We start from the raw sequence: 16,026 nt of genomic DNA, 5'->3' as shown, positions 1-16,026 counted from the left end.
GAAGCTTTCCTTTGTTAAGGTCATGATATCATTGAGTCGTATTTTCTATCTCATTGCAAATTGAACTTGCAACTCTCAGGAAAATCATGAATTTAGCACTTAGAAGGAACAAGGGTAGAATTCTGGGGTAGGGCGTATCCCTTGCTGGTTCTGTCGTGAGGACCCATTGTGCCTTCAGATATCCAGCATTACAGATTACCTGGTACTGCCTCCGATAGTTGAGTACTCTGGATAATTAAAACACCTATAGGAAACTCCTCTCTTCCGGAAACACACACACATAATACACCTACACATAAAACACGTACGCGTGCACACATGCACACACACACACAGACATAGTTCCGGGAAACAGTGAAAAGCAACAACAATGTGTGCACGTTGTGATGAAGCACCAGCTTTCTACTACTTTCAGGGCCCCAGCTTCCTACTCCCTTTACTGTGTTGCTGAAGGCATTTTTGAGCAAAATAGTAGATCCTGTGATGGCAGCAAGAGTTGGGTATGGCCAGATGTGGGAACAACATCAAAGGCAAATAATCAACATAACCTTAATTTTGGATGGATTTTGGGAGTGTTGATTTGGCTGCAGCTGAGGAAACTCTTTAATTTAAATGACTGAATGGGAGTTTTCCTAATCTTGTTAATTTGCCAAATGGGCAGTCTTCAACCACCGCAAAATGAGTGTCTTTGAAGATGATTGGTGAGGAGAAAATGTTATGAAGAAATGAAGGCTCTTTGAATAAATATTGTTGGATCTAGAGTAGGTTTAAGAAAATATAGGATGAGCTTTTTACAAATCAAATAAAATATTGCGCTAGGAATAATTTGAGAGAAAGAACAGCTTCTAGGTTAACTTTCTAAGGGAATGAGACACAAATTTATATGAGGACAATCATTACAACAGCATTTAACAGAGTAAAAACCTGGAAACAATCTAACTTTCCAACGATAAAGAATTATTTAAAACATCTAAGGTACTTTCTTAACATAGAATATCACTCAGCATCTAAATGGTCTTTATGAAGATTTTTATATTATATGAGAAAATACCAAGTGTTAAATGAAAAATAAGATAAAGACTATTCACAGTATAATCTCATTTATATAGCTATGTATGTATTATATACACATATTACAAACTCAGAAAAATATTATGTAAGAGTGGTTATTTCTCTGTGGAAAGTTTACAGGCAATTTTTATTTTTTTCTTTATGTTTTTCTCCACTTGCCAAATTTTAAAAACTAAGTTTTTGAAATTTTTATAAACACCCACACAAAAATTAGTAAATATTTACACCCAGTCTGAAATTTGGGATGCAATGTGAAAAATGTCACCGTGTTTTAATTTCTCTAAATCAAATCAAATCTCTGAGGCCCAGTGGCTCAGGGAAGACAAGATGCCCAGTGGTGGTCGTTACTGGAGCTCTCTTGTCCCTCAGTGGAATCAGGAGTTGAAATGGATACAGAAAGTTGAGGAAGGAACCAGCCTTTCAGTGCTTAGTTTCCCATATTCACCACCATCCTTCTGACACCCAGATGTAGTTATGCCGAAGGTACTGGCCCTCAGGTGGGGCCCTACTGTGGCGCTCCCTTCATCCTCTCCATCATCACTCTACTCAGGGCCTTATCAGTTAATGGCTGTAGTCCTTCCCACCCCAAGGAAAGACACGGCTTAGAAGCAGAGCACGGTTCTCCACACCTTGTGGATGCCCCCTGCCCACCCCAAAACACCTCTCTAGATCTCCAAGAATTTGCCCCCACTCTAGTAAGCACACTCTTTCATCCATTCAAACACTCACTATAATTTTCTCCTAATAAAGAGCCCTCCAAACATGTTATGCATTAGTCAGCATAGCCCCCAAAATCAACACCCAAGGAGAGGAATATATATGTATCATAGACCTTTCCAGGCACTACCTTATTTTATCCTCCCAACAAGCCTATGAGATGGCACTGTAATTATCCCTATTTTCCAGATGGGGAAATCTGAGGCTTAGAGAGATTATATATCTCCCCGAGGTCACACAACTTTATTATATAACTCCTCTTTGTGGCCCTGACACAAAAGCCTTTAACAAATCCCTGAGGCTAGGAGCTCAAAACTCAGAATGAAAATTGACTTCTTGATAGAATGGAGGCAGGAAATACACTGATAATTCCATCACGTTTCCGCTAACACTGAGAGCAAAGGCATAAATTAGCATCTCAACACATTAAACTACCATGCCTGTTTGAGACCAAGAAGAAGAAGAAGAGGATAAAAGAAAAGAATGGAAAGCCATAACCTACTGGTTGGTAATATTTGCTTTACTCAGGGAAAGCTCCAGTTCTTTCTGTGTCTCTAGGCAAGTTATTGAACTTTTCCGAATCTCCGTTTCCTCCCTGCACAATGGGGAAGTCGTGCCAACAATACAGACAGTGTCTAGTGAGTGTCTGGTGCACAGCACATCCTGACAGTTGGCTCCCTTTCCCCTTCTCCTTTAAATACAATTAGCAGAGATTGTTGTGAAGTATTTCCATCCCCTTAACACATACTCCTGAGTACCATGTACTGCCCCCACGTATTTCTTTACAGGTAGCACAATTATCAGATACAGTAGAATAAACTAAAATTTTAGGGCTCCAAAAGGAAGTTTTCAAGAAGTGTCCTTTTTGAATCATTGTTATTTCAAACACTTTGCCAAACATGCAGGAAGTTACAAAGGGTCTCTTGGTATCTCTGTCAATGCAGTAAGTAGTCAGATGAAGCTTGCCTCTGAAGTAATAGATGACAGCTGATCAATACACTAATAAAAAAGACCAAAGCAACAAAATTTTAAAAGGGAAGTATATCAATAAGACTCAGTGTGCATCTTACATATGTCTTTGAGGAAGAAGGAAATGAAAGAGGTAGAAAAAATTAACTACATACTTCATGCTGCTTTATAACTTGCAAAATATTTTCACATACAACATTTCTGTACTAATTTTTATAACAACTCAATGAAATATTTCAATTGCCTCATGTTGAGAGTATTAGTAGATCAAGTACTGTTAAATCAAAATGCACATACATGTACATCTTTCAAAGAGTGCTTCTCAAGTCAGGTCGACGGGTCCTGGGGACCAAGAGACATAATCTTTGCTGTCCCCAATTCCTCTATAAGAGTTTTATTTTGTTAATTTTGTGTTTTCATTTTGATGATTATCTTTAAAAATTAACCCATGTAAATTCTGAATCACGTGAATAAACAACTTATCAAGTACAGTTGGGAGCTGTCAGAATCTCTTTGGCATTGAGTAACTCTTCTTGATATTCATGAGTTAATGTGGAAAGAACTGAGGTGCCTTTGTTAAGCATATGATGTGTTCATGTCACACGAAGACCAGCAGACACGCAGATAACATTTATCCAGGAATGCCACTAAAGAAAATGGTGAGGGAACTGAGTCGTCACCAGCACACAGTAGCAGATGCTTCCAGAGATAAATACCTAGGCTGTAGCACTCAACACCATAGGTATTTTACAAAGGGGAGTTCCTTCCAGAAAAACACATCACCAGCCACATTAATGTAAACATGAAATTTTGAATTTCATTTTTGGAAGGATTTTTTGAGAGGCATTTGTTTGGAAATTTTCAGTTAATTTTATGTTTCTGTAAGGGTTACAAGCATAAAAATACAAATTTTAATTTTGTATATTTTTAAATTATTTTATTATATATTCATTTCATATTTACTATATAAGTATTTATATTTTAAATTACTGTATTATAATACCACATAGGTAAAAATTGGGAGTCAATAAGTTTGAAAACATTGCTTTTTCAAATAGAAATTTTTCTCAAACTTGTCTGTAAATTTTTTTTAATTAATCATTTGTGGTGACCTGGAAGAGTTGACTAATAGAACTAGTGAATTCTTTTAGAAACAAGCAAGCTTTTTGCACACAAGCCAACTCCAGGTGATTTTGTTCTCTTTCTGTGTTTAGACTGTCATATAACCAGACTTTCCTGGTGTAGTGTGCTGACAAAGCAAAATCAGTGTAAGGAGAGTTAAGAGACAGAGAACCAGATCCGTAGCAAAGGGCCCATGACACATTGCAAAAGCTGAATATACGATCAGCCTATAAGTTAAATAACCACAGCTGAAATCCAATATCAAGGCATGCAAAAATGGAAAAGCAGAAAAATGTTGCCTGGGGCATTGGCTCTGAATCTGGCATTCTTCATGATTTCCTCCATGACTCTGAATAATGTTGTTATTTCCCTGCCCCTGGTTTTGATGATTTGGTGGGGTTTTTTTCTTTTATTTTGCGGGGGTGGGGGGGGGAGGTGGGGTGTTGTTGTTTTGTTCCCGGTTACGGAATGGGGGCCAAGAATATTATTTTGTAGAGTGCTTTGTGAATCATGGATACCTATATTCCCAAGCATGAAAATCTTCAAAATGTGCAATTCAAGAGTCTTTGAAAATTATTTGCGTAGCACGCCTTGCCAGTTTCTTTCTTTTTAGTTCATCTCCGATCACTTTACTATGCTTATTTGAAACAGCTGGACTAGAATAAATAGCACTCTCGTTAGAGGTGGGTTTGATTTCCTACTCAAAGGACGAGTATTTAAGGACCCGGGATGAGGTCTTCTCTTGCCCCAACGTGCGATGTCGGAGAGTAGGTCTTGTCAGTTTCTAACTTCAGCCTGAGAGAACAAATCTTAAGAGGAGAAACTCGATAGAAGAAAAGAGTGATCTTCATAAGCCAAGAACTTTAAAAGATTTTATTTTCGTTTAATAAAAATTGTGTGCACTATTACAATTGCTCTGTGGACTGGGTCCTCCTTGCTTTTTGTTTAGAAACAAATAAAAATAGCTGAATTATTAATGTGAAGTAAATTGGTTACTATGCATTTAGAGTCACTTTTTAATTCACACATACATCTGTATTAATATCTTAATGGTGCTTTAGTACAGATTATGCCATACTTGTAATGGCATCCAAGGAACCATTTAAAGGATAATGTCTCTAGCAGAGACATATTTGAAGAAGTGGCTGGTGTTGTTGGGTATAGGAAAAAGTGGCCTGAATAAAGCCAAAAAACCCACTGTGAAGTTAGGGGGTCTAGTCCACAAGACCATCCTCACTTCAGACACCAACTGCAGGGGTCAGGGGTTCCCAAGACCACACTCAGGCTCAAAAATAGAAGAACTCACTGAAAGCTGTAAAATCATGGTTATGGTTTATTACAGTGAAAGAATAAAGGATACAGATTAAAGTCAGCCCAGGGAAAAATCCAGGATGGTTTCAAACATGGAACTTCCAGTTGTCCTCTCACCATGGAGCCATGGGCAGTTTTAACTTTTCTGGCAATGATACTGACAATATGTGTGCAATATTGCTAGCCAAGGAAGCTCACCCAAGCATGGTGTCCAGAGATTTTCTTGTGGACTCATGGCTGACTGCACACATGGCTGACCTTGGTCTCCAGCCTCTCTGGCTCCCTTCCAGAGGTAGAGAAGACATCATGTGGCCCCAAGCCCTCATCATAAATCACATTGTTAGACTGTCTGTTGTGGCACAAACCCCCAGGTAAACAAAGATGCATTTCCTAGAGAGCATCTCCCAGGAGATAAGGGCAAATGCCAGACCTCACCTTGAGTAACTTTAAATTCCTTACTAAACAGGCCACCCCTGGCCTTTGGCCAAGGATCTCTTATAGTGAAATGATAACTTTTGTCTGAGCATCTACATTTAGTATAGCTTTTATATGACAGAGACAGCAATAGTTTCATATGAATAGGTCTAACAGTTGGAGGAGCCAGTGTTGGGCAGAGGCAGGTTTAAAGAAATTAATCCATCCTCTAAAACCATTACAATCATTTTCACATTTTGTACCAATTTGATTACTTGTTTTCTCCCTTCATCTACTGCTATTTGTACCTTATGATAAACTTGTGCAGAATTATTTAGCACAGCAATTATCTGATGGTTAGTATATCCAGTTTGTCTTTTTCCAGTCATTTTCCATTGGTATTAATTACATCCTGAGGTGGTTTTAACTCAATCTCTGAATATAGTTTATTATTAAGATTAGTGTAATCATAAGGCTTATTTACATAAGTAGTCGAATCTTACCACCAATACCAAATATCACAGTTTGGTCATGGTACAATTCTGTTTTATTACAGAACAAAATCAGTAAGAATTACAGAGGTCTTTGCTATTCTTTCCAGCACAATCAATTCTTGTCCATACACCAGATATTACTATGGACAGGTGCTATTATAATTGGCCATTATTTCCAGGATCCAAGTCACTTGGAGCCAAAGCCATTCTCCCTGTCTCAGTTCATAGGCTTGTACTAAGACCATTTTCCATTAGATGCTGTTATATGGCCGGGCCCACCTCCCTCCTATGGGGAGGACATGGGTAGTATTCAGAATAGTTCTTATCCCTGCTAACTGTATTACAGGATATGTCTTATTTTGACCTATCCTAGGAGTGATGGCAGTCATAGTATATTGATGTAAATTACAAGTACCCCTGGAGAACTTCCATAGCTTTGGAGGACCAGAAGATTCCCATAGCTGTACTTCCAAACCTCAATAGCTGGGATGAAGGCCCATTATCCCATGGCTACTTTGGCCTCCATCAGTATTAAAATAGTCAAGAGGCCCAGGGTCAGGGTACAAGCATTTTGCCAACACTGGGTCCTAGCATTATCTAGCATAATTTGATTTGGCCTGACCCACTTCACTAACGCTTCATCATCTTTTCAGACTGACTCTCATCCCTTGCCCTCCTCCGGGAAGAGAATCCTTCAAATTTACTCTTTCTGGTCAATAAGTCTTTTTCATCCGAATGTCACTCTTCATTAAAAGCGAATTCTAATCCTAAAAAAAAAAAAATTTTTTTTAAAAAGCAAATTCAGCTTGTCCCAGGATGACTAGATCAGAACCTCTTTCCCCTAGGACCCTGTTCTGTCTTGCGGGCTACTGTTATTTAATTCATCATTCATCTTGTTGCCATTGTGTACTAATGGCCTGCATGCAGTTAGAATACGTGTTTTACACCTAAAAATGTTAGGTCCTCCATTTTAGGGTTAGATGAGTAGTAGTCACAGCTAGATGTAATTTAGTTTGAGTAAGTCATATGGCCTCCCCATAGCCTTCCTACTCTCAAGGTGGGACTCTTCCCGGAGGATTTCAGACCCATCCTGTGATGCCTCTGCTGTAGTCCCATCAGCACCTATTTGTTTTTTTCAATTCTTTTTAATAGTTTTCCATCCACAAAAACAATGATGATATGATTTACATATGGCATGCTATTGTGTATGAGGCACGTCACAAGCATATTTTGTCCATTATAGCCAGGAACCTTTCTAAACATTTGATCATCTGGGTTTATAGTTACACACTGATCAGTCAACTGGAAGTCGTATGCTACATGGTTCAATGGGCCAGTGGAGAGCAGCTCCCAAAAATTCCTTCTCAAGTGATAGCCTTTGTAGTAGATGTACCTAAAAAATAAGAGTCTAACGATATTGGCACATTAATAGAGTTCTGCTCATTCATTAACCTTCGATCTAGTTCATCATCATATTGTATGATCACATTGTCTCCCAAGGCAATGCCACTCCAGATTGCAGGCTTCTGTTCGACCTTATGAGGTTCCAAAGGCAGGGGTGGTCTTGGCAAACATATAGCTTCACCCTTCTGGACATCTGGTACAACCAAGCTAAGAGATAATATTATTTTCTTGCTCTGAACCTCACTGGAGTCACCAACGTAATGCTAGGTTTCCCTTATTGCATAACTCATTTATTCATTCCTTTACCCTTAGCTACTATTTCTCCTTTTCTTCACTTGTCATTTACTTTCTCCCAAACTTTCCACCTCTGGAAGGAATGTTAACATAAAGGAAATGCAACCACTTCACATAAAATAACCAGTTCACATTCCAATTTGAATCCAAACTTTCAACCACTGCATCTCCATATCCTCCCAATCTCACTGTACATCTTATTAGAACTTCACCAACAAGTTTTAGAATCACAGTGCATTGGGATCCCATGTCAAGAAGCCCCAGATAATTCTCTTCTCCCTCAACCCCACCAGCCATTTTGTCCACACGTGTTCATATGGCCTTGGGTCCCCAGGCAGGGGTTGAAGAAGATCTCGGCTCCTCAGTCAATTTCCATCTTGATTAGTATGCCAGACCATTGCCCCAGGTGATCCCAGGTCAGGTTTCTCATTATCATCCTAACCTTCCAGCTTTTCAAATTCCTCCACACTGGGTTCAATAGAGCAGATTTTTATAGGGTCCTTTAATATTGGGAACCAGTAGGGGTTCCCTCTGGTTCACTCAACTCCCAAAAGTGTTGCATTAAGACTTTTGTTTCAACCCATAAATGTCTACTTTATTCATCTCATTTCTCAAAAACCATCTAAAGATTTATAACCTGCTAGGTGGACTACCTCGACTCTCCCATTTGTCTTTCCCCTTTTTCTCGTGAATCATCCTAATTTTTCATACCCATTAAGGGAAGCTGAGACAACAAATCTGACAAGGCTTCTCAGACTGTTGCTCAATATTGCAGCAGCAATGTTGTGTGGGGTGTCCATGCAGAGGGGGCCCCGATACTGAATCTCCTGATCTGAAATTTGTGTGCCTGACATGCTGTAAGCCAAACACTGAGACATGGGTGCTTGCAGATGGAGAAAGAGTTTATCCAAATTGGCCAAAACGAAAAGGTGGGAGCCTGGGTTCACTCAAATCAACCTCCCCAAGAACAGAAAGAAGGGGAGTTTTATAGAGCTAAGGGGATTGTCAGGAGGAGCTTTGGAGATACAAAAAGGGACCACTCCCATTAAGCCCCTGGGCAATCTGACTTCTGTGCTTCAATGACAGCTGCTGAGGGCCAGCCAGACAGTGATCACAACCTCCCCGGAAAGCATTCTCTTTCTTCTGCAGAACTCACAAATCTTTGAGACCCGAGTCACCCCTCAAGTTAAATAAGAAAACAGCAAATTGACAAGATTCATCTATGTCTGTGTTGGGAACAAGGTCAAAAGGCAATCATGTTCTTACTAAATATCTGCATTAATTTTCAGGTACCTGGATTCACTCTTTTTCATCACAGCATTTACTATGCTTCGGGTAAGGGGCACATTCAATGTACAGATATCCTGAGCATCCCAGCATGGCTTGCATACGAAGCTTATCAGCTGTTCCATCTGGGATGTTCCACTTGGCGTGAGTAGAAAGACTTGGACAGCCCTCTTCTCAGGCTAAACTCACTTTGCAGTAGCTTTTATCTAGTCCACCAGGCTAGCTGTCCTTTCGGGAACAATCTGCTGTGTGTCTGGATCATGTATAGCCATCTATGATTGTTCAATAGTGAGCTGAGTTCTATGTTAACCCAAACATGCTCTTTTACTCTGCAGCATCCAAAACCAAAAATACCACCCTTAAGTTAGTCACTCACAACCCATTTTAGCAAAGGGTCTTCAGGAAGCTGATGATACCAATGCACAAAATGCAACAACTCCTTCATGCTATACCCCCTGTTTCCACTAGTTCCTTGGGTTTTGGTTTTGCCCTTTCCCCACCTGGACTACTTCTTGGTGATCAGAGGTCCTAGGTGTGCTATCTATTGTCTCAGCATAATTCTCCTTTTGGTAGCAGCCCTTGGGCTAGAAGCCGTAGATCAGCACAGCAGAAATCTGAGCTTGGCTCGCAGTCAGGATCTGCCCAACACTCCTTACTTTCATTTTAGCTATTAAGGATAATAGTAGCCAAGGGATTGTATATATAGCTTGTTTCTTATTATTTTACATTTCCTTATGTATCCAGTCAGCTAAATCCTTGGGAATTGGATTCACCTCTAAATTTCACTGGTAACTTTTACTTCTAGTAACTGATTCCAGCACAACCACAGTTTCATATCACGGATGACCAGGCAGCCATTCAGGAATCAAAGATTCACCCATCCAAGGCCTCTCATCCTTTCTCTTTCCAAACCACATGTTTCAATGAGTCAGGGTCATTCTAGAGAATCCCACTTCTGATGCCAGCTGCAAAGTTAAGGGCTACAGCCTACGAGACCACCCGTATTTCTCATACCAACTGCAAGTTCAGGGTTCTCCAGATTACCATCAATTTTGATAAAACTCTTTTCCTCTTTGGGTAAGGTTGAATTGTTAATTACACATTACCTAAAAAGATATCTAGGCTTTGCAAGGGCTGACACCCAGATTCATAGCTTCATTCTGCTTGGACCACATCTACACCCAGCTATATGGCCAACCCTGTCATGTACATAGACATTGCCCTCTACCACAATTCCTTGGGTCTATTTGTGGTGTTTGTACACAAAGTTCCAGTAAACTACAGTGCTCTGAGTGCTAGGGAGAAAGAATCTGATTAGGATTCTTGCTTTCTTAGAATTTATCTTTAATTTATTTGGCAGGATGGTGAGATTGTTACCATCATGGCACTGGGGCAAGTCCATCTATGGAGAGAAAGCTCCTGATGAGAGCTTCATTTCAGCTCTGGCAGCTTTTCCGTGGAAATGCTGTACCCAACACAAACGTCTCCTGGTTTTCATCTGCACTACTATGACAGGATGGTTGGGTGGCAAGCATGTGGTCATTGTCAGAGTGAAAAACAGAACAATATTGTGAAAGCTTTGGGCATAGGAATGGCAAGATTAGCAAGAAGCTCACCATTGTCAGCTATGGACAACTCATAAATTTGATGTGTTTTGACTTAATCAACAAACCATTCCTTCTGTCCTAGGGAGAGCAGTTCCACCTCCAGTCTGACCTTATATTCTACTCTCCTGGTATTCTCATTTGCTACAATTATTTGGTTCCATATTTCCCTTTTGCCCCTCCATGTCTAACTGGACAGAAGAGTAAAATTTATGACTAAATTTAAAAACCAAACTGCAAAACATCTTAAAAGGGTTTTCCTCTTGTGAAGGATCAGAATTGGCCACCCCAAATGTGTCTCTTTGGCTTGATTATTTTTAAGAACAAAAGACTCTGAGAGAAACTTTGGCATTCCCCCTAACTGCCTAAAAGAATTGAAGATAGAAGGCCAGTTCCAGGAGAGACTTCATACCATAGGATAACTGTGGTATAATGTAAAATGGGTCCCATTGTCCACAGAGAGCCCAGCAAACACTTGTTTAGCAAACATTTACATTTCCATCTCCATGCAAATTACCGTCCTCCTCTTTGAAGCCCCAAACCACTACCCCCAACAACCTCCTTTGTCTTTAGCTGAAAATGGTATTTAAAGTGGTGGCTTTCGGCCATTCTGGTGAGTTACTTAGTTTTCCTGGGTTTCTCCCATGTATACCTGTTATAAAGCTTTCGTTATGTTCTCCTGTTGTTATGTCTCATGTCAATTTAATTCTTAGACCAACCAGAAGGACCTAGAGGATAGAGGAACTGTCTTCCTCCCCTACACTGTGCTGGGGATTTTCTGATCTTTCTATAGCGACATTATTCACTTCAACCCTTCTTACTGACTCCTGTTGACACAAGCCAAATTAAGGGTATTAAAACTAATAAATAAAAATACATCTTGGGAATTTCCAGAAGAGTGTCATGATCTCTAAAACATTCAATGTTAACAAAAACTGATATTTCCTAACTCAAAGAAGTTTCCAAAATCAGATGGGCAAGTATACAAACTGTTTATAATATTTCATATTTATATGCTATAACATTTGTTAAAATAAATTTGATTTTTTTAAAAACTTTATTTTATTTGAATCTACCAAAGACATTCCATGGCTGCCTCACCAGTATCCACTTTCTCCTTTTATTGGCCTGATTTCCACCTGATTCAGAGAATGTCACACCATCTTCAGCTCCATGAGTGGAGCCTATGACCTGGGTTAACTGAATCAGTTTATTTTCTCTGTACAATCAGAATGACTCCTAGGGCTTTTGCTGGAAATATTGCAAAAACAATTTTCTGCTGACCACAGTCAAGGATGTCTGAATCAAAACCCCAGGAACTCCAAGCAGTCGCCTTGATTCCATGAGGAGAGCCAGCCTCCAGGTGAAGCTGACATTACAGAACACAGGAAGAAACAAAAGGAAGCTAGTACTTTCATAACTGTATTGAGCAGCTGGAACAAGCCTCAACTAGGCTAGTGTTTATTCCTGGACCTTGCAGTTAAATTTTCTTTATTGTTGAAGCCCACACGACACAAAGAGTGATCCGTCCGTAGGCCAGCAGCATCAGCATCACTTGGGAGCTTGTCAGAGATGCAGAAGCAGGGACCACACCGCGGATCCTCCAGAATCAGAATCTGCATTTGAACAAACTCCCCAGGTGATTCTTCACGTGTTGACATTTGAGAAGAACTCACCAAGCCTCTTTGTTTCAGCTTTTCCTGTAATTTGTGTCTTGAATCAGACCACCACACGTCCCTGTGCAATAGTCCTGATGAATGTTATTACTCCTCTTTAGAGATAAAGAAACTGGGTTCAGGGAGCTAGCCAAAGCTCCCCCACATTTAGAAGAGGCCCAAGCAGCAGGAGCATCTAGTTCCAACCCCCCTGTAATTCCCTCCTCTGATGTGCTGTGGGATCTAGTCAACAGTTTCCATGGGCCCTGCTGCCGAGGCCTAGGGCTACCTATTCACCAGCTGTGCATTAGTGTTTATTTTAAGAGACCACAGGTTTTAAAGACATCCTTCCTCCCCAAGTTTGTAGTCAAGAAAAACTCCTTAATCTAGGTGATTTATTTAATGAGTACCTCCAAAATATTGGTTCCCAACTACCAGCAGTTTAATACAAAAATTACAGGCTGGCTTAATTGCGTTTAACCAAGTAAGCCCCGTGAACAATTTTCCCTCATTATTTCTCACTGAAGCAAGCATGCTTGCCACAGTTCTCTTTTTATTAATAAAAGTAAGAGCAAATGTTGAAAAATCTTCATGTTCCTTGACGCTTTAAAGTCCTTATCTGTCTCTACAATTCAGCCAACCAGATAAGGAAGAGCTCCTAGATAAAATAGAATTATTTCAGAGAAAGGCTTTCCCACAGAAACTTCTCAATTGGTAAGCTAAAATGGTATGAAGTATTTAAAGATGTACCTGGTAAATTGCTGAACCGTTAATACAGTTTCTGTGCACAATAGGGTCTTAACAAATGCTTGTTGTAGGAATAACTTTCATTTTCAAGATACTTTGCAGTTTGCAAGGCATCTTACCTTTTTAAAAAAAATTAATCTCACTGATTTACATCTTTGCAACAATTCTGGTAGGTAGGTATTATATTTCCATTTTAGAGGTCTTGAAACCAAGGCCGAGAGAGATTAAGAAACACTTACCCAGAGTTACTGATTTATTCATTATGGAAGTAGAACTCAAATCCTGGTCCTGTGACTACAATTCTATGTCCTTCCACTACCTCATGTTGAGTCCTTCTTTTAAAAAGTCATTCCAGGAGTCAGCCCAGTGGCATAGTGGTTAAATTTGCTCACTCCACTTCAGCAGCCATGGGTTTGCAGGTTGAGATCCTGGGCATGGACCTACACACTGTTCATCAAGCCATGCTGTGGTGGCATCCCACATACAAAATAATGGAAGATTGGCATGGATGTCAGCTCAGGGCCAATCTTCCTCACCAAAAAGAAAGAAAGAAAGAAGGAAGGAAGGAAGGAAGGAGAGAAGGAAGGAAGGAGGGAAGGAAGGAAGGAAGGAAAGAAGGAAGGAAGGAAGGAAGGAAGAAAGAGAAAGAAAGGAAGAAGGAAAGAAAGAAAGAAAGAGAGAGAGAGAGAGATAAATAAAAAATAAAAAGGTATTCCAATGGGCCTTATAGTAAAATTGCTATGTGTAAAAGGAGCTGCTAGTGCCCTTCTGGGTGCACACACACTCACTGCCTGTTTCATGAAAACTGCTCCACATGCAAGTCTTGCCTTACTACTTGGAGTAATTGGTTCACGCTGGATAAATCACTGTAGATGAAATAATCTTCCACCATTTACATCTCTCTCAAATTCTATTATTGTAAGTTTGTTTCTTTTAGGCTAGGGAGATATTCTGGTCTTAAAGAATCCCCACTGAGATGTAAACACAGGGTTTTTTCCAACTTTGGGTGGTGTCTGTTGCCAGGCTTCAGCTCTCAATCTGCTAAGGGCAAGGTGGTGTGGACACAGGCTCTGGCACCCTGAACCGGCCACTTTTTGCCTCTGTGTCCAGCCACAGCCTTGAGCCACCCACAGTGGCCCAGATGCAGGCCATCAGGTATGGAAGATGGAGCCGTAGGTAAAATTTGCCTACTGTTCAGTTACACCCGGTTGCACTTCCTGGATAATATATCCCCACTGCCTTTGATGACTATTCTGCTAATGGGATGGTAGGTAAAAAACCAGCGAATCTGGGTGTATGAGACAAGAAACTGGACAAGAAGATTATGACAGATTACACCCCATCCTATCTGCAAAAACACATGTTCTTGATTTGTTTTTCCCTTGTGAGTCCTGCATCATTTTGCATATATCTGGGCAAAGTTACCACATCTGAAATGTGACACCATTTTCCCAACACTCATCATCTGAGTGGAAACTAAATATGATTTTAGGGATGATAAAGACCTGATTGGGAAATTGAAGGAGAAGAAGTTGACTCCCATCTCATAGCCAAAGGTTTTAACTACAGAGATCGGTGTTGCAAGATAATGTGCCTAGAATGTTCAGCTCTCACACAGCGGGGCCTTGAGACGTTTGATGGAGAGATTAGAACAGTTCTCTGCCCTCTGCCTGTCAAGAAGAGGAAGAGAAAGTGCTCGCTGTTCAAGTAAGGACAAAATACATAAAATTGACGGTCCTGTAGCTAATTCATTGAAGAAAAATAAAAGATACTAAGACAGATGAAATCAAGCGTGAGACAGGGATACAACAGATACAGAAGCCATTTACAACAGAATACTATGAAGTCTTGATGAAACAGCTGATTTTCAAGAAAATACAAATTGTCAAAATTCCCTTAGAAAGAAGCAGGAAACCAAAATAGACAAATAACCAAGAAATAAAAAAGGAGGATAAAAAAAGATTGTCAACAAGTTATCTCCAAGAAGGGCATCAGACCCGTAAGTTGTCCCCACCAGGCTGGGCACAAACAGCCAAGAAATAGATAATTCCTAAGTTTATACCAAATATTCCATGGCATGAAAAAAAAGTTTTCCAAATCATTTTACAGAGCTAGCCTAATTCTGATACAGAAACCCCAAAATAAATAACACACACACACACACAAATTATAGACTTACCTCTTGAATAAGTAACAGTTAAAGATCTTGACTCTGCATTTCCATGTCGTGCTATGTCATTCTCCCCCCCTGCAATATTTGCTCCTCAAGGGCAGGTGAGAGCGCCTCCCTTTATCCTCTGGGTTGTAGGGTCAGCAGCTCAGTGACAGAACCAGGATTGTCCACCTCGTTTTCTAGTTCTTAGCAACTCTCACACAAACCAGCATAAGATAGCAACCTGTTTGTCAATATTCATACTGCAAAATTCAAATAAATTCAGCTTACCGAGACCTCAGAGAATCCTTTCAAGATAAACTCAGGTGAAAGAGGACACTTGCCAAAAAGCAATGCTTAATTTGTAATTGATTGAGGGAACCTGTAATTACCCCTGGCACACAACACAGGTCGAGAGAAACTGCCGTTTTCCCCACGACAAAGACCATCCTGAGTGCTTTGAGAACAATCCCTCCTCTGATTTCTAAGACCAGGAGAAAAATCTCCCCAAAGTTACGTTTTCTTGCTTTCGGCAAATGTTACACCTTTTAAGAGTTGGGCAGTCTTTTTCTTCTTAAAGCAATCAAACAAAAGTCATTTAAATATATTTCCCCTATTTTTATGTGGTTTAGTGATTAGCTGCTTCTCAGCTTATCAACTGACCTTCCTCCAAGGGCATGCTCTCAGTTACTCATCTGTTTATTTCTTCCACACGGTATCATCAGTCTAGGAACAAAGGGTTCCAGTATGTGGGATGGGAGGAAAAAGAAGACCCATTGGCCAAC

At 40.1% G+C, this 16,026-nt stretch overlaps 1 pseudogene; it reads left to right on the top strand.

Moving 5' to 3' along the window:
* The first annotated feature begins 14,246 nt into the window (after positions 1 to 14,246).
* LOC103550024 (ras-related C3 botulinum toxin substrate 1 pseudogene) lies at positions 14,247 to 14,800 on the top strand (annotated as a pseudogene).
* The last annotated feature ends 1,226 nt before the right edge of the window (positions 14,801 to 16,026 follow it).

The sequence above is a fragment of the Equus przewalskii genome, chromosome 7 (assembly GCF_037783145.1).
Source record: "Equus przewalskii isolate Varuska chromosome 7, EquPr2, whole genome shotgun sequence".
NCBI classification, from domain to species: Eukaryota; Metazoa; Chordata; class Mammalia; order Perissodactyla; family Equidae; genus Equus; species Equus przewalskii.
Note: the sequence above shows the minus strand (reverse complement) of the source record. Positions and strands in the feature narration are given on the sequence as shown.